The following is a 27,204-nucleotide window of genomic DNA, read 5'->3' on the forward strand; positions in this document are numbered from 1 at the left end:
CATATTTAAATGAAATAAAACAAAGGATTTGATTTTTAAGAATCTTACATTCAAATAACGATAAATAAATAAATGTTTTTTTTAATCCGGTAAAAGAACTGTACCATTTCGATACAGCCACAAATAAATTGCACAATTTCAAATTATATTACAATTTTTCGAGAGAATTCGTCAACAACATTTGCATTTTAATATCCGCATAATTATTTTAGCATTTTTATGCGAATATGCCAATTGTTTATATGGGACAGACCTGTAGCTTGCAAACGAGGTGTAATTTATTTGCAATAGGTAGGTACTGTGTACGAATGTGAGCTTACATAAAAAATAGTGTTTGCAAAATAACACAAGAAATATATTAATACGTATTTAAAAATCAAGGCGAGTCGTGACTTATCACAAGAACTTTACAACGCTATGGAATTATGAATAACGAAATTATTGCGGTGAATATGACGTATAATATAATATAATGCTCATCTTCTCAATGGAAAAATGTAATATACTCGTAATTCGTCAATTCATGACTGATAAATAACACGAAATGGTTTTTTGTTGCTAACTAGATGTTTTATAATGTCGAGTTAAGGCCAAATTTCTTAACCTATTGAACCCCGAACAAATTATAATCCAACTCTACAAAATATAGAATAAAATAACAACAATATGGTTTTTCCTACGTAAATTTTATTTGACCAGCGACCGAATTTCATCGTAACCGACTTCATCAGATCAGTCCGATGATTTTTGTTACGACGAAAGCCGGTCGCTGGTCAAATATAATTCATGTGGAAAAAAACTATCCAGATGTTATTTTTTTCTATAAAATGCAGTTCCACCAAGAAATGTCGGTAAAAAACTTTAATTTCTACAAAATATTGCGACTTGAAGTGATCCTTTTTCTGGCAGTTTTGGATAGTTTTCATAAGAAGCAGCAAAAAATATTTTAAAATTATTTGGACCGCACACTGGGAACATTTTTTTTGTTAATTTTACCCGGGTCAACCCTTCTGAATTCAATAAAATTATTTGAGACCGCTCAGTTTCACTCAAATCACTTTTTTGGCATTTTAATATAAAATAATGAAGGTCTAAATAAAATAAAAACATTTTTCTACTAATTAAAATAACTGGAGGGCAATGTTTCACATTTAAAACTGACCCATGTTATTAGTAAAAAGAGTGTTTTTAAATAAACCACGCCTCTAACTGTTGTATGTCGGGATAGCAGGTAAAATAAGTAGTACATAGGTAAAATCCATCAAAATACGATACAATCCGAAAAGATAAAAAAAAATCATATTTAAAGACATAAACTATATAATTCTGTAGGGGGTGCCTAATACATTTGGCCACAAACATATATATATATACATATATATATATATATATATATATATATATATATATATATATATATATATATATATATACATATATATATATATATATATATATATATATATATATATATATATATGCAATATATATAAACATATATACATATGTACATGTTTATATATATTTATATACAATGTATATGTTGAGAAATTTGACTTTAGGGGGTTAAGTGAAAAAATCTTGATTGCATCACGAGATATAATTGTTTAAGCCTCAGGATAATATATGTATTTAATTAATCAGACGCCTGAATGCAAACCCGTGTAATGTGTATCAAAATAGTGCAATTCACTTTTAATAATACAAAGAGAAGTTACTGCGGAAGTCTGGATAAAGACCGTCGAAACAATTAAGTTTTGGAGAAATCGAACATATGTTTGTTCTAGTGGGAGAGAAATTCCATCGATCTAAAATTTACATGGTTGTATCAATATGTAACGATCATCTTTAATACGTATGATGGTGAAGTGTTCGATTTGATTTACACAAAAAAAATAGATGTTTTCAAAACTATCGATAAATGTTAATAATATAAAGTGTCGAGGATGTGGAATCTTTTATTTCCTTAAGGTCATATTTATTTATCAGAATCACCATAAGGCCGCGTTTGTAAAATAATTAAGTTTTTATTTATTGTTTCGGCATTAACTTCGTGCTAAGACATGTTAAAATGATTAAAGATAACACTTGTTTTTTACCACTCGAGTTTTATTAAAGACTACATGTTTCAGAAGTTTAACTTCTGAAACATGTAGTCTTTAATAAAACTCAAGTGGTAAACAACAAGTGTTTTCTTAAATCATTGTAATTAAGTTTTTATTACAAAAATTGTTTTTTTTTTTTTTTTAAATTTCGGTCACAAACATACGTTAGTTGAAATTTTTTTATTTTATTTACTAGGCAAGTATTTTTACTTGGCAAATCAAAATATCAAATTGTGTTTGCAGATTGGTAAGATCACTGTATCCATTGCAGTTGTAGCTCATCGAAACGTGCGAAGTCTTTTAACTTATTCTTCGAGAATTCATAGCTTTTTTAGCACTCTGCAGCCGTTTTAAGTATTGATTTATTAAAAACAAAATAAGAAAATATGACTAAACACTACATTTATATCTTTCCATAAAGTATCTTTTCAGATCATTTATTTTGGATCCCCGAATAGGTTCTATTTTATATATGTCAGGCATCTGGTTAATTTTGGTATAGGCAATATATTTTAAGGACCTTACTCATATTTAAGTAGTGTTTATCGGCTCCACATGTATTTTGTTATGTCCTCGCGTATTATGATTATGAATTTGTTTATTTTTTGATATCTCATCAAAGATGAAGAAGAATATGTAAGTCTGGGCATTAAATAAAAATAAATGAATTTGTTTGTTAAAAATCGGTATAGTATTGCTGTGAGTCGTTTTAAACATTATTTGAAGCATTGTATTTGTAATCTCATAAGTTGGTAGAATGTCAAAAGGTATTATGTTAGTGCTGAAATAAATGTTAAGTATGAAATACAGGAGAATAGTTTTTTTTAAATATTTTAATTTTTTTTGACATCTCATCAAAGATGAAGAAGAATATGGAAATCTGGTCATTTACGGGGCTGACGACCGTCATAGGCTGGTTTAAGTGATAACTTTACACAAGTGTAACATTCACTAATTCTACCCGTTATTGACAACCACACTACTCAAATTCTTGGAAGTTCTATATATATATAAACCAATTTAAAACATTATTCTTTAATCACTATAACTTCACTAGAGACATCTATTAAATCCATCCATCATAGAAATCTATCCGTAAATGCCCAGACTTCCATATTCTTCTTCATCTTTGATGAGATGTCAAAAAAAAAATATGAAAATAATTCCTGTAATTGGAGATAATCCAGATTTGGTGAGTATTTGGACACATTCAAAATGTTGTAAAAAATAATTTTACCATTTAACAACGTCTCGTGTCTGGTGTTACAATACCTTCCCCTTTTTGTAATTGTAATTCATCCACATGACGAATGATAATTTTGGCCTTGCGTCATCGGTTGTTTCTTGCGGCATTATTCTCACAAAAGATTACAAACGACTTATTTGACACGTGAGCTTTTTAACACTTTAATAACACACAAACAAATACTTAAATCAAAGCCACGTTTATTTCCAAATTAATCGTGACTCCCGCAAGTGAAATATGAATCTTGTAAAACACCGTATTCACGAACGAGCGAAGATATTTGACAGAATGGGATCACCGACTGTTTCGATATAAAAAGACCCTCGATATGACGCATAATGTGGAGAAGAATAAAAGGATGCATCTATCATTCATATTCAATTAATTACACGCATGTTCCTTTTTGGGTTTTTATGTCAAGTGCAGGTTCCAGAAATGAAATTCCGCTAAAAAAAATATTAACACGATATGAACGAGAAAAATAAATGCGAAATTACTATAATATTGCAATTCGACGGCAGTTCTCGTCAGAACTTCGGGACTCGGATCTGACTTGGGAGGATGCGAGGGAGCTGGCAGCCAAAAGCCTGGAGACAGTTTGTGGACTCCATATGCTCCACCTAGGGATCGGATATGGTTTAAATAAATGAATAAATGATGATAAGTATTACCCACATATTAAACAAAAACAATTTATTTTAAAAAAATAATATGTTTTCTCATAAATGCAATATGTAAATATAAAAAATTAAACACTTGGAAAATATCACTTTTTTAAATTTATTAATGTACACACGACCAGTTTTGAGAACATCTGTTGTTCTCGAAACTAGTCGTGTTTACATGAATAAACTCAAAAAAGTGTATTTTTTGAAGTATTGAATTTCATTTTATAATATTTTATAATCATCTCGTTGTTCCACAAAGTTAAAAATCTAATTAATAAAAAATATATTGCGATATTTGATTAAATATTTTTCTGCGCCCTATACGCACTCATATATAGTATAAGGGTTAGAAGCAGTAACTGGAATAAGTGATAACATTTCCGTACAAATTTCAATGATAATGGTACCAATCATAAACATAATATTGCAATATCAAATTAAATAATGCATATGTATCATATCAACGATTTTTGTTTTTGTTTTTAAACATAACACATTTGAAAAATCCATTGTAAATGAATAATGGATGTTAAATTCAATCTTTCTTCTAATTTCACGCTTGCAAACATGGAATCATATCTATATTATTAGTTTTGTCAATCATTAAAAAAAATCCATGAAAAATTAAAATGGAACGGTTCAATTTTTCAGAAAAAAATATATGAAAGGGAAAACGACGGAGTCATTAGAAGGTAACTGGAAATAAGTAAGAAATTATTGAATAGTAGGAGAAAATTTGAATTACGAGTATAATAGCTAGATCTGTTGTACGTTTATGATCATTTCAGCAAACTGATTGCATACGACCCAAATTTTTTAAAAGCCAACTAAACATTATTCACAGGTATGTTTGTAAATAATTGTATTTTGTTTTAAATGAATATTTAATTGTAAATATAATGCGTGTAAGAAATTAGAGTCGGAATAATCTGGGGTGAGGAGATGGAGTGTGGAAGAGGCGATAAATTGTTTAAAAAAAACAGAGTGGTGTGGCGTTATATTCTCTCTTCCTACCCCTGCGGAGAAGTGGCGTGATTAGTTAGTTAGTTAGCTAGATAGTTTGTTAGTAAGTAAATTAGTTAAGTGATAAGTAAAAAAAAGCGATTCCATCTTATTACATACTAGTTGTACCCGGCCACGCATGGTTGTGGTTCAGTCTGGTATAGTGGAAAAGAAAGAAAATAAAAAACACAATTTTTTAATATGTTTAATTTCACATTGTTTGGGAAACAATGATAATTTCAATAATCTATGAAAAAAACTGGCTGTCCGGCATGAGTAATGTATAGTATTGCGTTATTGCTGTTACTTTCAATAGATGGCGCTGCCATTGAAATAAAAAACGGTCAAATTACTTGTCAATTAAATCAAATCAAGTCAAATCATATGTTTGGTTCAACTGTAACCTTGTGTCCGTGAATTACTTTAGGGGATTTAAGATTTTCAACAAAAAAACATAATTTTTTTTTATAAAGATTCATAAATACATAAATACCTATATTTACAGTGGAATTGACAAATACATAAATCAAAAACCGATGATTATTATAACATTTTGAGTATGTCCAAATACTTGTTCACAAAAACTGGATTATCTCCAATTACAGGAGTTATTTTCATATTGGTTTTGCTTATTAAAAAGCTTCTTCTCATCTCACCAATAGAGATGTCTCTAGTGAAGTTGTAGTGATTCAAGAACCATGTTTCAAAATAGGTTCATGTATATAGAACTTCCAAGAATTTGAGTAGTGTGGTTGTTAATAATGGGTAGAATTGGTGAATGTTACACGTGTGTAAAGTGATCACTTTAACCAGCCTATGACGGTCGTCAGCCCTGTTAATGCCCAGACTTCCATATTCTTCTTCATCTTTAATGAGATGTCAAAAAATAATATGATGATTATTATTTTCATAACGCATTTGAAAACCATTTTATTTGAAAATGTCCGATTATTGCGATGAAGCTATCACTGAAATTGGCAATAATCACTAATTAAACCATAAATCTTGCAATGATTTTGCTTAGTAATAAAATTAATAACTATTACTCTTCTTTTGATGCATTTAACTGCTAAGAGATTTCGTTTTCGATTTCTCCTAGGCAAAAATATCACCAAAGTAATGAAATTTTATTATTCATATATTCGGCATTGACTTTCTGGAAAGACATGTGGATTATTTAAAAAATCAAACACTTGTATGATACTTGAGTTTTATTTCGTTCAATTTGATTTCATTACACACGACCAGTTTCGAAAACTAATGCTGTTTTTAAAAAAAGTCGTTTGTAATTAAACAAATCTCAATAAGTGGTATTATACTCGTGCAACTGTTAAATTTTTTAAATAATTAGTTTGGAAATTTATCAATTATTGATTAATTTAATGTTATCAATTTTTTTTTATTATTTAAAATAAAACTACACGGTGTACAATGTAAATACCATATTTACTTAAATTTTAAATTATTTTTACATATATCTCATCAAAGATGAAGAAGAATATGGAAGTCTGGGCATTTATAGGGCTGACGACCGTCATAGGCTAGTTTAAATTATCTTTTTACACACGTGTAACATTCACCAATTCTACCCATTATTGACAAACACACTTCTCGAATTCTTGGATGTTCTATATATATATATATATATATATATATATATATATATATATATATATATATATATATACATATATATATATATATATATATATATATATATATATATATATATATATATATATATATATATATATATATATATATATATATATATATATATATATATATATATATATATATATATATATATATATATATATATATATATATATATATGAACCAATTTAGAAGCGTTGTTCTATTGGTATTATCTATCGGTGAGATTTGTGAACAAGTACTTGGACACACTCAAAATGTTGTTAATTGTTTTTACTTTTATGTGATAATATGGTAGTTTTTGACATATGAGTTCGAAATGCGTAAAACTATTGTGTATTTCATCAATAAATATCACAAATTTGACAATGTCGCTTAGTTGGATAGAAACTGGGGTCGCTTGTTTGATTCCAGCCAATTGAAAATGAATAAGGGAAAAATACTGTTTCAATTCTGAGTGTTTGTGATGTATTTTTCCCTTTTCTTGCTTAACAATTCTATCTGCATACAAACCTCTACAATTAGACTTTGCGGGTTGTTCCTTTGAAACAAAATCAAAGTTTAATTATTCAATCATTTGAAAATATCGTAATACCGTTGCAAAAATATTAAATAACCTTTCTAAATAAAATAAATGTAATTTTACAAAACACACGCTTATTTTTAGTTCTAAATCCATTATGAATTTTCTTTGTCGCGCTGTTTTTCACCTTAGTTATATTGTAATAGTACAGTACATTTGTCAAATAACAGATAATAGTATTTGATTGAAATAATTCGCATTGATCATATTCTCTTATTATATTTGTTCCGGAGCCAATTATCGTCGGATCGTTCACTTCCTACACAGTTTAAAAATACCTAATACTTTATTATGTTGTGTTGCAAAATTGATTGATTAATCGTTTTGGTGGTACAAAGCGATATTTTAGCAAGAAATACGTTATGATCGTGTCTCTTGCTACCTTTGGTATTATTATTATAGAGGCTGATTCGAGGAAATACACCGCTATGGTCTGCGATAGTTGGGCATTACATCAGTTCATCTCGTATCGCGCGGCAGAGAGCAGATCGTGAACTTTGCTATACTCATCATTGGGATGTTACACCTCAATGGAAAATAATTTAATTGAGTGAAAAGTCAAGTTTAATGGTGCTTCACGGATAAAAGTTAGTGTAATTCAGAAATATATATTTTGTACATTAAAAGCATTGTTAAAACGTGGTATGGCATATAACACTCCTTATCAGTATCGTTCACTTTGTGTACTTTTAAAAGTGGTATTATACAAAGTGAACGATGAATGATATGGAAGGGTTTAATTCAGATATTGTTAAATAGTAACTATAAATATATTGAACTTACTAACAAGCCATCATGCCACTTCCCCTCAGGGGTAGGCAGAGAGAATAGAACGCCACACCAATCTGTCTTTGAAAACAATCTTCGCTTCTACAACATTCATGCATCTCCTCATACATACCCGCATATTATTCTGACTCCTTACCCGACCACTTTCAAGTGTTAAAAATCTTGATGACGCCAATTTTGTCTCGGTTTTCCTGTGCTTATACTACTAACCACATTCGCCTTAAATAAATACATAATAATGCATAAATGAATCAAATCAAATTAGCTGTAAATATTTATTTATTGCCTTGTCCATTTAAAAAAAAACTAGAACAAAGAAAACAAACACGTACATGTGAAAGAATAAAACATATTATCTGCTCATTGTGGTAAGCAATGATTGTACGAGTAAGGATTTGATATTGTGTCTTTTTGATATTCATTGAGAATTTATTGATATTCATTGAAGAGATTGATATTCAAAATAAGCAACACTTTAATTGAAGAATGTGTTATTAAAAAAGTGTTTCATTAATTGATTCGGCACTAACTTTGTGGTAAATTTAGGAAAAAAAAGAAGTTTCTATTTATCTATGAAAATTATATAGTGTCTTCATTCTTCTTCGTATTACCAACCGCATTCGCCTAGTAAATTTGTTATACCGTTCTTTCCATACTCATTTGTTTCACATGTCCAAACCATCCCAACAAACTTTTCTTTATTTGATGGATAGTGTTTATCACAGTTTTGCATTATTTCCTTATTTCACCATTCAAACATCAATCATACATCGTTTTAGCGGACATTTGTCTGAGAGATCGCTTTCGACTACACTCAGTCTACTTTACCCTTTTTTCCGAACTCTATACTTCACTATCTTGTAAATATTTCAAGATTTTTAATTTGAGTTTTACTTGGGAAATTTAATTTTTTCTTAAAATCTATTACTACGCGTATTTTTACGGATTCCGTTTTATTTTTAAACACCGTAAATAAAATACTACTAGTTCGTAGCGTATTTGAAATGATGCGGAATGCATCAAAATACGTGTCACACCAGATTTTTAGAAATAGTAGTATTTACCACAAAACTATAATGAAAATATGGATAAATACTCGTATTGCCGCAAAGTGACATTCATTCAGATCAGTCAATCAAATCAGTCATTAAAAATATGATTTTTAGTTTGGAGTTTCGTTACTATGTTAAATATTAACAGGAATTTATGTATTAATTTTAAATCAAACACAGATTTTTTGAGTCTACTAAGTTGTATTTTATTAACAAAATCACATAAAAAATTATATTGTGACACTTGTTTCGCCTTGTAAGGGCATTATCAAACGAATGTGAAGATCAAAATCTTTTTGATCTTCACATTCGTTTGATAATGCCCTAACAAGGCTAACCAATTGTCACAGTATAATTTTTTATGGGTTTTTGTTAATAAAATACAACTTAGTAGACTCAAAATATCTGTGTTTGATTTAAAATTAATACATAAATTAAAATGGAGTTCTACAAATTAAATGCCAAATCAATAAATATTAACAGGAATTTAGAATACGGATATAAAGTAATTAAAATCCATGTATATTTAATATTTTTCTCTATTTGCAGATTCCCAAAAATGAATTTCAACTATGTGAAGATTTCTAGATTACCGAGAGAGTTATCTGCAGTTTTAATTATATTTCTTATTTTTATGCCAAACTTTGGAATTAGCTCAACACGAAAGGTAAGTAATCTTATTTCGAGAAATAAAAATACTTTGTGTTCTGATCCACTCACATTTTTATTTAACCAACTAGTTTCGGCAACAACCTGTTGCCCTCTTCAGGGTTACATTTATTACTCAATATATAAATAAAATATATTTTTCAATATTCAAAACGTAAGTAATCTTCATTAAGCCAAAAGTGTTACCAAACCTCTTTTCTCGAGTTTAATCTTTACATAATATTTTTTAACGAACCCGAAATTAGTTTAACACGGAAATAATAAATAAAAAAATAATTAAAATGATTTATTCAATGTAATTAAAGTGCAAATGAAGACACAATAATGAATACAGGACATTAAAAAATTACGTATGTGGAGTACAGTCACATTTGCAAGTGATCAATATTTATATAGTGTAAAACTTATTAACACGATTCATCACGGTTATGGTAGGCAGAGAGTATATAACGCCACACCACTCAGTCTTTGTAAAATATTTTTCGCCTCTTCCACACCAATGCACCTCAAAGTGTGTCAAAATTTTTATTCACAAAGTATGGATTTACTCCAATTTTTAATGCATAACATATTTAAAAAAAAAATGAAATGTTGATTGGTGGAAATTCAAAATTTGTGACCAAATATGACACACAAAATATTGTGATCAAAAATAAAACTTGAATAAAAATTTCAAATGATACTTTAGGGCTTACTCTTGGAATGTTAAATAATAAATAAAAATCTTACATACATTTCACAAAGGTTTTTGTTAGTTGAAAAATTCCAAATTTCTTTTTTTACTAACCAGATGCCGCTGACAAAGTAACATGCAGTTGATCTTTTCAGTTGAATCATAAATGCAACTTCCGAAATTTAAGAAATGTGGTTTTCAATCATAGACTGAATGATGAATGTAATTACACAGTGTTCAAAGTGATTAGCAAGGTCAGCAAATGATATGCCGTTAGTTCTGAAAAAGCCCAAACATTCATTTTTTTACCATCTATGTTGAGTTATCAATAAAAAATTCTAATTAATTAATAAACAAAAGTAATTTTAATAAACTTTATAAAATGAAACAACTTTGTTTTAACCACTTTTATTGGTACACTTTATCCAACCAGTTTCGACAAGAACCTTGTCATCAACAGGGTTTATGTACTAATTTCTAAAACATTGAAGTACCTACTCATTTTTAGGTTATAGTTAATTACCCTTCCCTTTATACGATACCAAAAACTTCCACGCATTCCGTACACGATATGAAAATATGATTTAAAAAACTTCTAAATGATGTTTTTATTGAGCATTGCGCAGCGAACACGTCAACTCCGGATGACAACTTATGAGCTACGAATGGAATTGTCAATAAAAAGTGGTTAAAACAATGTTGTTTTATTTTATAAAGTTTATAAAATGTGCCACAAAGTATCTGCGAAAAACATTAAAGAAAAAGTAATTTTAATGTTTGTCGGTCTCACTGTACTTTTTTTTATCATAATAAAAATGATTCTGTTGACCTCTTATACATAGAATATCAAAATGAATGATTATCATTCTAGGAAAAACGGCAAATATACAGAGAACAGGTGTTACCATCCAAAGGAGGAAAAATTCCCGAATCTGCATTCAGGTCAGATAGAATAAACCTGAACCGTCTCAATAAGGATGGGTACTCCTTTCCTGATGGAATCATGGTCCAGCATAGAAGGTGAGTGACTAAAATAATCCACGATTGAAGATAAATGTTTAAAAAAAACACCTACAACATTTTGAGTGTGTCCAAATACTTGTTCACAAATCTGGATCATCTCCAATTATAAGAGTTATTTTTCATATTATTTTTGACATGACACTTTTTTTATTCCTGGACCCACATCATGTTTCGCTAAAATTGTACATAACTAGAGATCTTTACATGAGTATTTGTTAATGTTTATTTTTATCATTATTAACATTTTTTTTAAATTTTTTTTATAATATTGAAAACACTATATTTAAATTTTGTTCTGTCATTTCTTGGTGGAATTGCATTTTATATAATCAAACAACAGCCTTGTAGTTTTTTTTTCCACATTTATTTTATTTGACCAGAGACTGCGTTTCGTATATAATATATTTTTTTATCATAATATTATTTTATGATAATTATTTATTTTGTAAAAGTAATTTTAACTGAGTTTCTACACTTAAGGATAATTTTCTCGTACCTGCATAATAGTTTCGTTGAAATCAAAATATTTTAATAATATTTTTTGTTGTTGTTTTTTTTCAGGAATGTACGTCATCCCTATCCTTATCAACAAGAACCGGAAACGCTTAAAGTATTCTTAACAGATGATGGAAGATTCGTTTCTATTTTTGGGAAATACGTTATAAATCAGCCTGATAGTGTAGACACTACCTATACTATAAGGTACGTTGATGTTAATTTTTTTTATCATTTTGATGTTATATTCGACGTAAGTATAATGTAGTCACATTATTTATATTTTTTTTGACATCTTACCAAAGATGAAGAAGAATATGGAAGTAAGGGTATTTACAGGGCTAATGATCTGTCACTGGCTGGGTAAGTGATCACTTTACACAAGAGTAAAACTAACCATTCTAACTATGATTGAAAACCTCACATTTAATTTTGTTTGGATAAGATATGTGATCAATCTCATAAAACATTATAATGAGTTTTGTTCATAAAACAGTATTACATCAATTTTGTTACCAACGACTATCAATAAATCAATGATTTTAAAATTTTTAATTGATGTTTGAAATTCAATTATGATTTTTGGTATAATCGTGATAGATGTGTAAATACAATAGATAATAAATTACATCTAGGCAAGTAGAAACTTAGATTTTTTTATTTGAAAATTTTGTTAAACACGACAAATGATGTTGGATTTATAGATGTCGCCGATAAAGCAACATTCAGTTAATAATTTTATTTAAAGCATAAATACAACTTTATTTGAGTTGTGTGCTCACAAATTATGGAAGCCAGAATAGTGAATTTTAAACAGTGTATATTGTAATCACTTGAAACAACCAATAAATAGTTCATAAGCCCTGTTAATGATCAACACTTCCATATTCTTCTTCATCTTTGTTTAGAAATCAATAAAAAATCTTAAAATAAATTGCTTACAGTATTAATTTACACACTGAAAATATTGTGAAAAAAATTAAACATTATAAAATATACACATTGTGTGTTAATTTTTTTCCATAGTTTTCTTCATCTTGTTTAGGCATCAATACAAAATCTTAATATAAATTACACTCTCTAAATACTGTGGATAAAATTAAATATTTTAAAATATGTAATATATACCTACATTGTGTGTGAATTTTTTTTACATATTTTTCATCATCTTTGTTTGGACATCAATAAATAATCTTAATATTAATTACTCACGATATTAATTTACACATTCAAAACATTGTGGAAAAAATGAAACATTATAAAATATGTAATATACTCGTATACACTGTGTGTGTAAAAAAAGATATATTTCTCCATACAAAAAATCATATTACGTAGGTTTCTGTGCGTTTTTCGTAATTTATATGAATTTATTTAAATTGAATAGATTCTAATACTCAAATTGCCAAATGTGATTTATCTTACAAACGCCTATATACTTGTAAGTATGTGTACATATACACAGTAGTTCATGTTACGTGTAACGAAATTGGACATTTGAAACGTTTTGGCCAAGGCCTCACGTATTCAGCGTTAGAATTTATGAAAGACCATGTCAATATTTGAACATTTCTCGTGCGTGCATTCATCTGAATGGAATTGATTGAAACAAATTGAAATCGTGTCATTTACTGACGAGATTCAAAGGAGTTCTTTAACGATTTGGTTCATGCCGGTAGCTAAGAGATCTGGGAAATATGTCATAATGCAATTGGTCAGCGAATTCATTGCTGATACTCATAACTACTAGTCTAAACATGTATTTGTATATTTTACGAGATGTAACCTCTACAAGCTTTAAAGCAGAAATTATGCTAGTATACTCGAATATGTATGTTTGATGTATATTTAAATGTTCTTCCTTGCTCCATCTCAACTAGGGTCATCTATCTTCGTCCTTAGGTTGTAGGTCCTTCAATCATGTATAACATTACCTAAGACCTAGGTGCATAAAAAATGCATACATACAAATCAATTTATTAATCATCAAGCTGCGTATCTATAAGAAACATACTTAACACACAAAAAAAGTACGTACATCTTTAAAATATTTGTTAATATTTGTTAGAAAGAATTTGAATATTTGGTTCAAGCATAGACGTTCGCAGTATCAGTTGGTCTTCTAAATGTAGATTAGTTATTTGAGTTGGTAATTTTGACTTTATTTGCGTTAAATAAGAAAATGATGATTCACAGCAGTAAGTTGTTGAGAAGCAAGAAAGCATTTTTCTGGCATATTGTCGAAGACGTGAGTATTCTAAAGTAGGTTCTAAAATTTCAATTGGGTCTTTGTTAAACAATGATTTTAAAATATCATCCACTGATAGTTCAATCAATTCCATCTGTAGGTCTTTAGGTGCTTCGTTGATTTCAACTAGTGAAACGTCAATTTCATTGCTGTTTATTATTATTTTTAAATCGGTAAACCTTTAATTGTATAAAAAATTGACATCAATCAAACGGCCGCACTAGAATAGCCAAAAGGTCGCATGCCTGACCTAGGTCATGCCTTCAAATAATGCTATCTTTCTGCAACATCTATGATTTATTTGGTCTTTCTTTAGATGTATTTCTTCTTCTTCTTAAGGATTCTTGTGGAATATCCATGACGATCGCCTAGTTTCTAATATGTTTTATGATTATTTAAGTAAACAAATTATATTTTCAACCCAAAATTCTAAAACTATCCTACGACTGACGTTGTTACTAAATATTCTTAAAAACAACGACACATAAATAAAACGAGAATAAGGACGATAATCAAAAACCTTCACTTTTTTAGAAACAATAGTCATAGGTATTCTTTGGGTTTACAACCTGCTACCTTTTTGTTAAATAATGAAACTAAGCATAAAAAAAATATTTATAAAGGGATAGTGTTACTCGGTAGATCTTTAAAAGATCGGATCATTCCACCATGTCTCATTTGATTGCACGTCACAAACAATTAACTTTTCATATAATTTTAATGGAAAAATCCTATGAGGGCACATTATTGTAAGTTGCAATTTGTAATTATTAACATGTTTGAAAATGAATTAAGAAATTTTTAATTTATTTTTTCAGGTCCCCTGTGAAATTAAAAACAAACCATCTGAACTTCTTATACAACCACTTGGAAGATACCGCTAAACCAATTTTTAAACCAATTCTTGTTCCTCTGTACCTTCCTAACACTGCCCTCTTTGAACAGCACTCGAAACCAGAACAATCTCCAACGGATAACTACAATACGAACGATAGTGGAAATTTAGAAAATAACTACGAAAATATGCGTTACGGCAGTAAAAACAATCCCATGAGAATAAACAAACTAAATTTTGATGACATGCTTTTCAAACCTGAGGTAAATTAATTAGAAACTAATTATTCAATACCATATCGATATTTCAATATTATAGTAGGTGTTTGAACTTGAGAAATAGCATCTTTCGTTTTTATACGAAAGATGATGGAAGTCTTTTGACCTGGCAATCGACTAGCAAAAGTAGTCACTTCATACACTTGTGTAATATTCACCATTCTATCCATTATTGAACATCTATATTGCATTCTTTTTTGGTCTTGGAATAGAAACTTGTACATATGCAATGGTGTTAGATATCTTTACACATGTAAGTATCTTTTTGCATGCTTTGCACGCGTCAGATTTCCATATTATTTCGTATAAAAACGATTGATACATGTTATCAAGTTGAGACACCTATAATATATAATAATAATAATAATAATAAAACCCTTATCCGCACCCCAATGGTGCATAGGGCACTGCGTCATATAAACGCAGTGTTATCTTGATCGTTTACACATGAAGGAAAGGTGATCAGCCCTCCGCTTCAGGTACCAGTCCAGGGTAATATGGAATAAATATGACAATGAAAAAAATCACTTATATAATAATATGGATCTATTATAATATGTAATAGATCCATATTACTGTTGACGTATTTTCATTAAATACGAAGAAAAATCACTATTTGTCACTTCAAAAATAAATATTTATTAAATTTTTAATTACTAACGGATAATTTTTCATATTACATTTACCAATTTTGACTCTTTTTCAAAAACATTTAAATGTGTTCTACTTTGTATAAGTGCTATAAGGAGGCTCATCCTATTTTAATACAACTGTAAGGGTTATTTTTATTATTTAGTTTGAAATAAAGTCATTTTCAAATGTGAAGTCAGTGAATGCGTGCTCACTGTTTACACATAATTGTTTTTTACAATTAAAAACAGTTATAATAGAAGTAATTTCAGTCAAATAACAACAATTTTATGACCAGATAATGAAGTGCATTCGCAACGAATGTCGGACAAAAAGAAATGAACATATACTTATCACATTTTAAATTAGATTGATTTATTTAAATTAAATACATATTTCATACGTGTGTTTCATACCAATTATAAAAAAAGCTAAACTAAATACACTTTTTCTATCTTAAATATATGTTGAATGCTGCCTAATTATTTCCAGCCTATTTATTAACCTAAAGCATATATTTTCTTCTAAATTGTGTAGTATTTTTGATCGATTAATATACTGTAGTATTTTTTAGGTTTTCGACAGCGAAGCATCATTTTTCCAAGGAATGACAAAAAAAGGCATGGGATTCAACCGATTGAGAAATAATTTCAATAATCATCAAAGAAAAATAAAAATACCCCACAATTCTGTGCCATTTAGTAAAAGCCAATAATTAAAAATATTTTTAAAACAATATTGTTCAAATTAGAAATTTATTTATTTAAGGGATATGGGATGCATATTTTAAAATAAAATATTTTTTATACCAAGCGCAAAGTGAAAACCTTGATGTTTTTATTACCCAAGTTATAAGAATCCCAAATTATTTCATATTTACAAGGTGTGTAAATATTTTTCAACCATAAATATTTGATTAAAATTTTGAATTAAGTGGATTTTTTGGATAATTGATTTTTATAATCTGTTTTACATTAGAAATGATTTAAGAAAACATAACGAAATACAACCAAATCTGTGAACTATCTACGGGATATCATATTGTATACTTTTTCGATATAGAAAATTAAAAAAAATGTATGCTTGCATTCATTAAAAGGGACTAAAATTGAACAATTTACTCAAAAAATATATTCTTTTAATGAAGAATATGTCTTGGTATTTACAGGGTTTATGAACTGTCGTAGGCTGGATCAGCCATCATTTTACACACGTGCAACATTCATCATTCTTTCCACGATTAGACATATCGCTCACTCCTTTCAAGAACGTCATAAATCAAAAAACTTGATTTTTCAGGAGAACGTTTTTAAAGTTTAAAAATATACTACAATATATTAAAAATAAATATTAAGCCACTCGTTGAACTTTTTACTGTGCAACAGATCTTTTTAAGTTAAACCTGAAGGTTTTTTCTCCATTTAAAAAATATTAAGTTTATTTAAAAAAATTATTAAACAATTCATTTTCTTCAAAATGTAAAAACAACACTTTCTGCCCTTTAGCGGGTAAATATAACGTTAAAAATATGCCTCTTTTGCTGGGATATAGTAAATTTTCTAGGCATTCCAAAAACATGCATAACTGAAAATTTACGATTTTTGATTTATGATGTTCTTGAAAGGATTGAGCGATATGTAAATACCCAGAATTCCATCTAAGTCTTAGATCTTAAGCTTGTCTCAAGCGTTCTTGTCTCGTCTCAGGGCTGCACGTGTGTTGACGCTCAATTTTTTTTGGAAATGTATATTGGATGTTTTTAGTTTTTTAGAATATATAACGAAAAAAATATTTTTAATAATTTGTATTTAACTCATTGACTTTCATCGACTCTCTTTTTTTAAAAAAAATAATTATTTTGAAGAAAAACCTATTTTTTCAATGTTAAACGATGTTTAAAGAAAAAATTCAATTACGTAAAATGTTACCTGTGTTTAGAGTAAATCAAGTTGCGATTAAACGAATTCTGGGCCTTAACGTTTAAAAATATTAAATGTTTACTTATGTTCGTGTTGGGGAGACCTTCAGTAATGCATATCTGTAGAAACAAACTTAAAACTGAAAGTGACCGATTAAAATGAGGCCTGAATGTACTTGCATGTGTTTTTTAAATTCATTTATACCTACATATGTAATATAATAAGTAGAGCTATAAGTGTTTGGTAGCTGTTACGAAATTAGGCTACCAAACTAGTAGGTACCTATTTAATAACAATACCCTATTCATAAAGTCTTGAGAATAATTACGTTCAATTACGAGAGTTTTGTTAGTATAATAGTAAGCGTGTTCAGCTACCGTGCTGGAGGTTCGGGTTCGATTCCCAGGGGAGTGGGGTGAAAATAAATATTACTGATTTTACTCTTTTGTATTTATATATAAGTATATATAACCCTGGAATGGTCACTGAAGCACAGGAGTGATTACATTACCTTCATGTAAGTAATGATCAAGATAACACAGCGTAAACACGCACTTCATAACCCTCACACTTTTCAAATTAAGATATAGTATTTATCCTTTAATTGGCACATTCTTTCACATGCGAGTTCTCGGCATCATCGTTAAATTTTGGTTAAAAATATTAAAAAGTTAAATAAACAGAGATATTTTGCGTTGATAACAAATAGAAAGGTGCCATAATGACGTATCTTGAAATAACGAATGCACAAGAAAAGTAAGATGCTCTTAAAAATTCCGAATCTCTCTTTGTTTTCATTAGAAATTGCATTCATTGTTTCGGCAGTTACTTTGTGGTAATATTTTTACATTTTTTATTTAAAACTTACTTAGTAATTACCACCATTTAAAAAACATTGAGACACATGTTTTGATGCATTGTCCAAATGATGCGTAATTTATCAAAGCATATGTTATAATAGTGGTACATTAAACCAAGTAAATTTTAAATTAAAAAATTGCATTGAATCTGATTGTGGATCAATTTGGACCACTCAATGGATTCAACAACCGTAATTTACTTTAAAATCTTTGTTTTTTTTTATCGAATAAAGAGAAGAGAGGGTAATGATTGGTTAAATTTAGTTACAAGGTGATATTTTGAACTAAATTTATCTTTTTACTCAATGTTATATGCCAATATTGCATTTCTGATCCTTCAAATGTATATTTATTGGATTAAAAAAAAAACATTATCCGCACCCAATGGTGCATAGGGCACTGCGTCGTATAAACGCAGTGTTATCTTGATCGTTTACACATGAAGGAAAGGTGATCAGCCTTCCGCTTCAGGTACCAGTCTAGGGTAATATTGAAGAAATATTACAGTGCGAAATCACTTATATTTATTTTACCCCCCTTGGGAATCGAATCTGGAACCTCCTGAACGGTAGCCGAGCGTGCTGACCATTACACTACGGAGGCGGATATTGGATTAAATCAATCATTATCCAATCGGTTTCGACAAGAACCTTGTAATCATCAGGGTTTATGTCCTGAATTCTAAAACATTGAAATACTCATAGTTAAGTTCGATTTAAATTTATAATAAATCATTATCAATTAAGTCAGTAGTTTTCATCAGTATTGATATTAGGGTAGTAATTTTATGATAAGATGTGATTCAATCTACGGTATTATCGGTCGTAAAATCATTTATTGCAGTCATCCAAGAAGAAATCGTGGTTATTACATCTGGGGTTTAGTTTTCATCATGCCCGTAAACATGTTTACTGGCTGTTATGTGAGAATGGGTGTAGTGAAAGTGAAACGGTAAGATTGTTTTGAACCACCGAGTGTCGCGTGAAACGTACATATTACAACAGATTTATATTCTTGTTCTATGTGTAATATTTAACCGGAGGCTAAAACCCTTTAAAAGGCAAGAATTTATTTATAATTTTTGACATATTTATTATTCTCTGTTATTTCATCCACACTAACTCGTAATGGATAGAAATTCGATATTGGAATTGGAATTGTCATCTCGGTTACGATGCCAGATAGCTTCTATGTAGTGATTGTTCCTAAGAAGAGATGGACATGTTTCGAAAACCGGTAAACTAAAATCTCGGTGAGTGGTTTTATACTAACATTAACAACATTAAAAAAAAAGTTAAAAACGTATAAATGAATAACCACAACGCAAATGCAATATATGTAATACACATATTAAAAATATTAATGATATTGTACGGCATATTAATACGTATATATATATATATATATATATATATATATATATATATATATATATATATATATATATATATATATATATATATATATATATATATATATATATATATATATATATATATATATATATATATATATATATATATATATATATATATATATATATATATATTTATATATATATATATATATATATATATATATATATATATATATATATATATATATATTTATATATATATTTACATCTATAAATATATATATATATATATATATATATATATATATATATATATATATATAGATGTATATAGATGTATATAAATATAAATATATAGATATATCTCCTCAACTTTTGAGCCGATGTTATTCCCTGTAAATATTTAATCATTCATGCAGTTTAAAATACTTTTAAAACTCTTTCATTTCAAATAGGTTCCGAAACCTTGTAAATTTATGAGTCATAAATTAAACCCTGAAGAGGGCAACAGGTTGTTGCCGAAACTAGTGGGTTAATAAAAATGTAAGTGGATCAAAACAAAAAGTATTTTTATTTCTCGAAATAATATATCAATATGATCCACAAAGTTAATGCTTTCAATATTCAAAACAGGAGAAATATTGGTTTTACAGTATTCGGCACCGTTCCCTAAATGTTAACTTTGAGTATTTTGTGATTAAAAATGTTGTGTTTTTTTTTTATTAGTTTTTGTATAATATAATATCAATGATTAGTGAAGGGTTAACCGTACTTTTGCTTTTGCTACAAACGATACAGTTCTCGTTGTCACATTACAGAAAACCAGCTCACAGACAAGAACTGTCATTGGTTAATAAAAGTTATTTAGTCATTTAAAATAATTCACCTAAATCAAGTGATTTGCAAACATGTGCTCAATGAAAGCTTTGCTGTTTTGTTCCATAAGCGTCGCGTTCTTCTGTCTAGCTGCTGAAGCGATTCGTGCTAATGTAAGTATTAAAAAGCGAGAAATTGTTATTTTATATGACATAGATATTTTTTTAAATATTTTAATTATAATATGTATTATGGCTCTTAAGGCAAAGCCTGTGTTGTGCCGAAATATTTATACATTAATACAGTATAGGGTTTACAATATAGTTAATAAAATATATAGGTTTTTTTTTAATTAGTTCCAGATTTTATACATTACAAGATATAAAACAATAAAATTGTTAAAAAATAAAATAATCACAAGTATTAAGCCTGGACTCTAAGTCTGTTTCCATCTGTCCATATGAACAATATAAATAAACCACCCTTCATAAAGCTTAGAACGTTAAGTTACCGTGTTAAAACCTCCAAGTATGATTCTCAAGGGGATCATAATAAATATCAGTGACTTTTCTCTCAAACATTTATTTTGATATTACCTAAGATACCTGAATAGGAGTAAGAAATTTGCCTTAATATACGTAATGATCAAGATAACATTTCATTGATATGCTGCAGTACCTTGTGCACTATTCGTTGTAGATAAGGGTTAGAAGAAAACGTTTTTTTTTTTTATTTTGAGATTTTAATTAATAAATTATTCATTATTTTTCATTATATTTTTAGATAGTTTCTTTGAGTGAACGTATTATAAAATCCCTTTTAAAAGGTATCTATCGTTTCCTATATTTAGGTTCAAATACGTTAAATTCCCAAAAAGTATTGTTCATTAAATTTCGTTAAATAAATATGACATAATTAAATTAATTTTTGTTGTTGTTGTCATATTACAATATACAAATAGATAAAAAATGTTTTGCTTAAAAACATGTTTAAATCCTAATAAATATTTATTAATTAAAGAAACACAGAAAAATAAAGATTACAATTGGGAACAGAATGTGCGAAATAAGGTATACAGTTGACAAAATTTGATGAGGCATTAGGGCATAAATATCTATCAGATTTGGTGGTGTCTTATTTTGAAGATATGACAAGACGAATAAGACACATAATATACACTTTAATATCAATTTTAAGATATATAAACTGAATATATTCTAAATCCTTGTAAATAATAGGCAATAAAAATTTTCCTAGGCAAATAAAAAATATTATTCTTGATTAAACTTTCATCCGCACCCAATGGTGCATACGGTACTGCCACATATAAAATCAGTGTTATCTTGATCGTTAACACATGAAAGAAAGCTAATCAGCCCTCCGCTTCAGGTACCAGTCCAGGGTAGTATTGAATAAATATTACTGATTATTTATTGATGATTTTTTTTGTCTTAGCATTACAGTCAAGGGTACGAGCCGGATTATTACTACCCTCAACAGTTGCTCGTGAAGAAGAAGCCTCTGAGAGAGCATGAGAAGCCGCAGGACTTGAGCAAGATCCCTGGAGTTCCTGGTGTGGACTATCCCGTCTACCACTCTGTCCCCCATACCAACTTCCACTGTGGAGACGTACCAGTCCATCCCGGCATGTATGCCAACGTTGAAACTGGATGCCAGGTAAACAAAAAAGAGATAAAAATTATCATTTGTCATTGCAACATAGATGAAGAAGAATATGGGATTTATAGGGCTTATGACTTGTCGTAACTAGTTAAGTTATACGTGTAACATTCACCAATCTATCCATGATTTGTACTTAACTTTACACGAATCATACATTTCACTTTATCCATCTAAAAACACTCATATCTTAAATAATATGTTAGAAGGATTATAGTAAAATTTTCTTACTGCGGTATTTCGGCTTAAAGTATTACGCCCTGTTTCATATTCTCATTAATTTAAAATAATAATTTTTCAAAACTTTATTTGCTCAAAATTGATATAAACGAAACCCAGTTCTTAATTTCTAACGAAAATTTCAACGACATGTAACATACTGTACTAGATTTTGATGAAAAAGAAAAACGAAGAATTCATTCGTTCAAGCAGCGTTTAAAGTCGGGTGATATAGTGAGGATACGTTTTTCTACCGTTTTCCGTTGCGTAAAATATTATCCATTAATCATTTAGCATAAAATGATTTACGAAAATATTTAAAAAAAATTAAGCATTATCGATAAAATTAAGAAAGGTGTGTTGAGATGGTTTGGACATGTAAAACGAATGAATGAGGAAAAAACGGTAAAAAAAATTAAGAGGGGAATGTAATTGGAAAAAGGAGCAGAGGAAGACCGAGAAAAACATGACACGAGAGGCGAAAAATGTTTGCAAAGACAGAGTGGTGTGGCGTTCTATTCTCTCTGCCTACCCCTGTGGAGAAGCGGCGTGATGGTTAGTTAGTTAGTTATAAAACATTAATTACATTATATTTAATGAAAAATCACATTCAAATTATGATTAGAAATCACTGATAAAATAATTTTTTGAGACGGTTGCTTCGTTTCGTTTTTCTTTAAAAGCAAACATTTCATTAAATTTGGTGTGAAAATTAAGGATAGTTTTTTGATTCTGTAAATTTGTGTCAAACCCAACCTAAAGTACCAACAATTGTAACGAGATACGTATATTTGAGAAAAATTAGAATGGCTTTCAAATCATTTGTAGAATGATATCTAGTTCCTATTTTTTGCAATCCAGAACGAATTTCGCAACATTGGAATTTTACATAATAGCAGAATAGGTTTATAAAAAATCTAAGAAAGAAACGAATAAAATACAAAGCGTTGTTAGCATAACAGTAAAAACATTCGGTTATGTATTCAATGGTAAAGTAATCATAGATAAAAGGTAAATAGTAAAAAAAGAGGCCATTGTCTTTTGTGAAATACTTTTATATTTATCAAATTGACATATTTCAACAAATAATGGTTTATACTGAAATAAAATAATTGATCTACCTTAATTTGTTAAGCAATAACATTTGCAGTTTTAATGTAAATTTGTATAATAATCCGGATTTGTTAAATTATTTGATTAGAGCAAACTAAAAAAAAACAGGATCGTGACGCTTACACAAAAAAATATTTGTCAAAAATATGTTAATATATTTTTTAATACATCAGTGGAATTTTTAATTATATCAGCAGTTCTGCTAATGTATGGAGGTTTATATAATGTTCTTATAATTTATGTATTGAGTTTGTAAAAGAAGGGTGAAAGTAGATTAAATGCAGTAAAAATACGATCTCTGAAACGAATGTGCCCTAAAACAGCGAATCTAAAAAAAAGCATTATCGATAAAATTAAAAAAGCTGTGTTGAGACGATTTGGACATATGGAACGAATAAATGAAGAAGGAACAGTAAAAAAAATATTGGACAGTTGAAGTTTAAAATATGAGCAGAAGAAGATCGATGAAAACTTGGCATGATAAAGTATTTTAAATTATTGAAAGTGGTCAGGTTGGATCTGTGTACATGGAAGAGGCGAAGATTTTTTTTACAAAGACAGAGTGGTGTGGCGTTGTATTCTGTATATATACCCCAGCGGGAAGTCCCAATTAATACCTTTAAAATAATAAAAAACGGAGAAAAAATACTTGTAATTGTATTTTAATTGTTTGCCTAGAGTTGTTGATTTGTAATGTATGTGTAATGAATACAAGTGGAAATAAATTACACAATTATGAAACTTCGTGGTTTGCTTGATGGTGTTTCTAATTTACAAGTAGCAAAGAATAATGACTTTATTTAATTTGAACGGAAATGCAATTTACAACTTCTTACGCGTTTGTTTTTGAAATTACTTACGAGTTTGATTTTGACAAATGAAGAAGAATATGGAAGTCTGGGTATTAACAGGGTTTATTACCTGTCAAAGGCTAGTTATGTGATCACTTTACACACGTGCAATATTTACCATTTTACAGTTTCAAATTTTTTAAACTCCTGGAAATATGAACAATCTCATGAAACAATGCATGCAAATACTTCTAGATATATCATCAATCTCATGACACAGTACATATGAGTTCACAACAGCCATCTATGTTAGATTGAGATAGCTTTTTTTAGCAGATACCCTTTTATTTGGATGTATGTAAGATCCGAATCCCGGATTATTTTTACAAAGTGTAATTTGTTTTTTATTGTCATTGAAAACAAAATGAAAATGTAACCAATTGAATAAATAAGCCATCACACCCCTTTTCCGCAGGGGTGGGAGAGAGTAAAGAAAGAAATAGAAAGAAATCCTTCTCCTTCCTACAAAATCTATTTTTTATACCAGTTTTTTATTTCTGAATATTTTTAATAGTTACTAGAACACAAATGTGAAATTGTTTAATTGGCTTTATTTTTATTGATGTAACTATATTTGTTAATGTAATGTAATATTTATTATTGTTAATTATTTACTTTTTTAAATGTAAAGCTGTACAATAAAAAAAAATCCTTGCAGGCTTACCACACTTGCCATGATGGCCGCGAGGGCGACCAGGGAGCTTCCTTTTTATGCGCCAACGGAACATTGTTCAATCAGGAGATTTTCTCTTGTGATTGGTGGTACAATGTAGATTGTGCGCATGCGCCATCTTTGTACAGGTAAACACAAATATAAATCTCTCCAACAACAACAAAAAATACCAAAAAAATCTGTAGAGAAATAGTTAAAACCATAAGAAATAAAATTGCTTCATAGATTTCATGCTTATGTACATGACATAGACGACAAATAAATAAAAATATAAAATAAAACACTTTTTGAGTACATTAATGTAAACACGACTAGTTTCGAAAACTACAGATGTTTTCATCGACAGGTTGAAATAGATACTCAAATTTTTTGTATTTACATTTATGACATCAGATTGATGTCGGTAACGATGAAACTCGGTCACTTTTTTGTTATTGTGTAAAACAAATGTATGTTTGATATACCTACTTTAAATTTTTTTCGACTATTTTGTAAATAATCTGATTTCTAAAGAGAGCGTCTACCTTGATTCCTTTGATTTTTTTTACGGAAATCACTCTTATTATTTTTCAATATAATTTCAGACTGAATGCCGATCCTGAGAAGAATCCTTTCGCTCCAAAACCTAAGCCAGAAGAGGAACTAAAGAAAGCTGTGTATAATGACTATTATTAAAATAAATATTTAAAATGTGCTTATTTATTTTTGCTTTTTATAAAACATTATTTATCAATTTATGTAAGTGTGTATGCAATTTTCTTTTGATCATAAAAATAAACAAGTTACCATAATGTGCATATTTTTTATTCAAAAAGTAAATTTTTATGCATTTTAAAAGACATTATTATTACCATAAAAAGAAATTCATAAAAAAAACTTTACTTACTAAATTTACTAAAAGTAAACTCACGAGATATGATGGGTTATATTATTTATTAAATAAGCATTAACTTTGTGGAAAAGGGTGATAATTTAATGATAATAACAGTTGGGTAAGATAGCTTTTGAGGTTATATTGTAAATTCTACCAGTTTCGAGAACTAAAGATGTTCTCAATAGGTGAAAATACAAACCAAGTTGAAACTAGTTTTAACATCAATTTACTAAAAAGTAGTCTTATACATATGATTTATTTTTAAACAATTGAAATGAAAATAATTAAAATATAAATAATAATAAAAACACGGAAAATATCGTAGTTTTTGACCAAAAAAATATTGAAAAAAAACCCTGGTTTTTTACCACTCGACATATATAAGTATATCTTCAGGTCTAAATATAAGCAGTGTATATTTAGACCTGAAGACGGAAGCACAGCTTCCAAAACTAGTCGTTATAATAAAAATAATCTGAAGTGGTAAAAATAGTTTTTTTTGACAATTTCATCATGTCTTACCACAAAGTGAATGCCGAAATAAAAAATAAAACAACACAAATCTTAAAATCTACTGTGACACGTGTTTTGATGCATTCCGCATCATTTTCAAACATCGTATTTAAAAATATTTGTTGAATTTATGGAGGGGCAGTATTTTTGGTGGCATCAGATTATCTAAATTATTTTACTGACGCAGAAATCGAAATATTAAACGATTATTTCATAACTTAAACAAATAATATCCAAAATTTTAAAATTAGTAAGTATTTATAATTTGAATTAATTAAAAAGAAAAAAAAATCTAATTGCGTAGTGCAAAAGTATAGTTTATTTTGCGGATTGATTAAAACATATTTGGTACAACGCCATCTGTGTGTTAATACGCG

The 27,204-nt window shown here is 28.6% G+C and overlaps 1 pseudogene across 1 annotated transcript in view; it reads left to right on the forward strand.

Annotated features, from left to right (window-relative positions):
* Nucleotides 1–7,723: 7,723 nt before the first annotated feature.
* The window catches only part of LOC148311962 (uncharacterized), a 36,036-nt pseudogene continuing 16,555 nt past the window's right edge, over nucleotides 7,724–27,204 (forward strand). The window contains exons 1-10 of the transcript XR_015839330.1: nucleotides 7,724–7,847; nucleotides 9,651–9,768; nucleotides 11,315–11,463; nucleotides 12,028–12,168; nucleotides 15,028–15,307; nucleotides 16,527–16,659; nucleotides 21,055–21,077; nucleotides 22,360–22,581; nucleotides 25,426–25,568; nucleotides 26,025–26,131. The product of XR_015839330.1 is annotated as an uncharacterized LOC148311962 (transcript). The remainder of the gene's footprint in view (nucleotides 7,848–9,650; nucleotides 9,769–11,314; nucleotides 11,464–12,027; nucleotides 12,169–15,027; nucleotides 15,308–16,526; nucleotides 16,660–21,054; nucleotides 21,078–22,359; nucleotides 22,582–25,425; nucleotides 25,569–26,024; nucleotides 26,132–27,204) is intronic.

The sequence above is a fragment of the Brachycentrus maculatus genome, unplaced genomic scaffold (assembly GCF_059751285.1).
Source record: "Brachycentrus maculatus isolate JH-2025_06_01 unplaced genomic scaffold, ASM5975128v1 h1tg000055l, whole genome shotgun sequence".
Classification (NCBI taxonomy): Eukaryota; Metazoa; Arthropoda; class Insecta; order Trichoptera; family Brachycentridae; genus Brachycentrus; species Brachycentrus maculatus.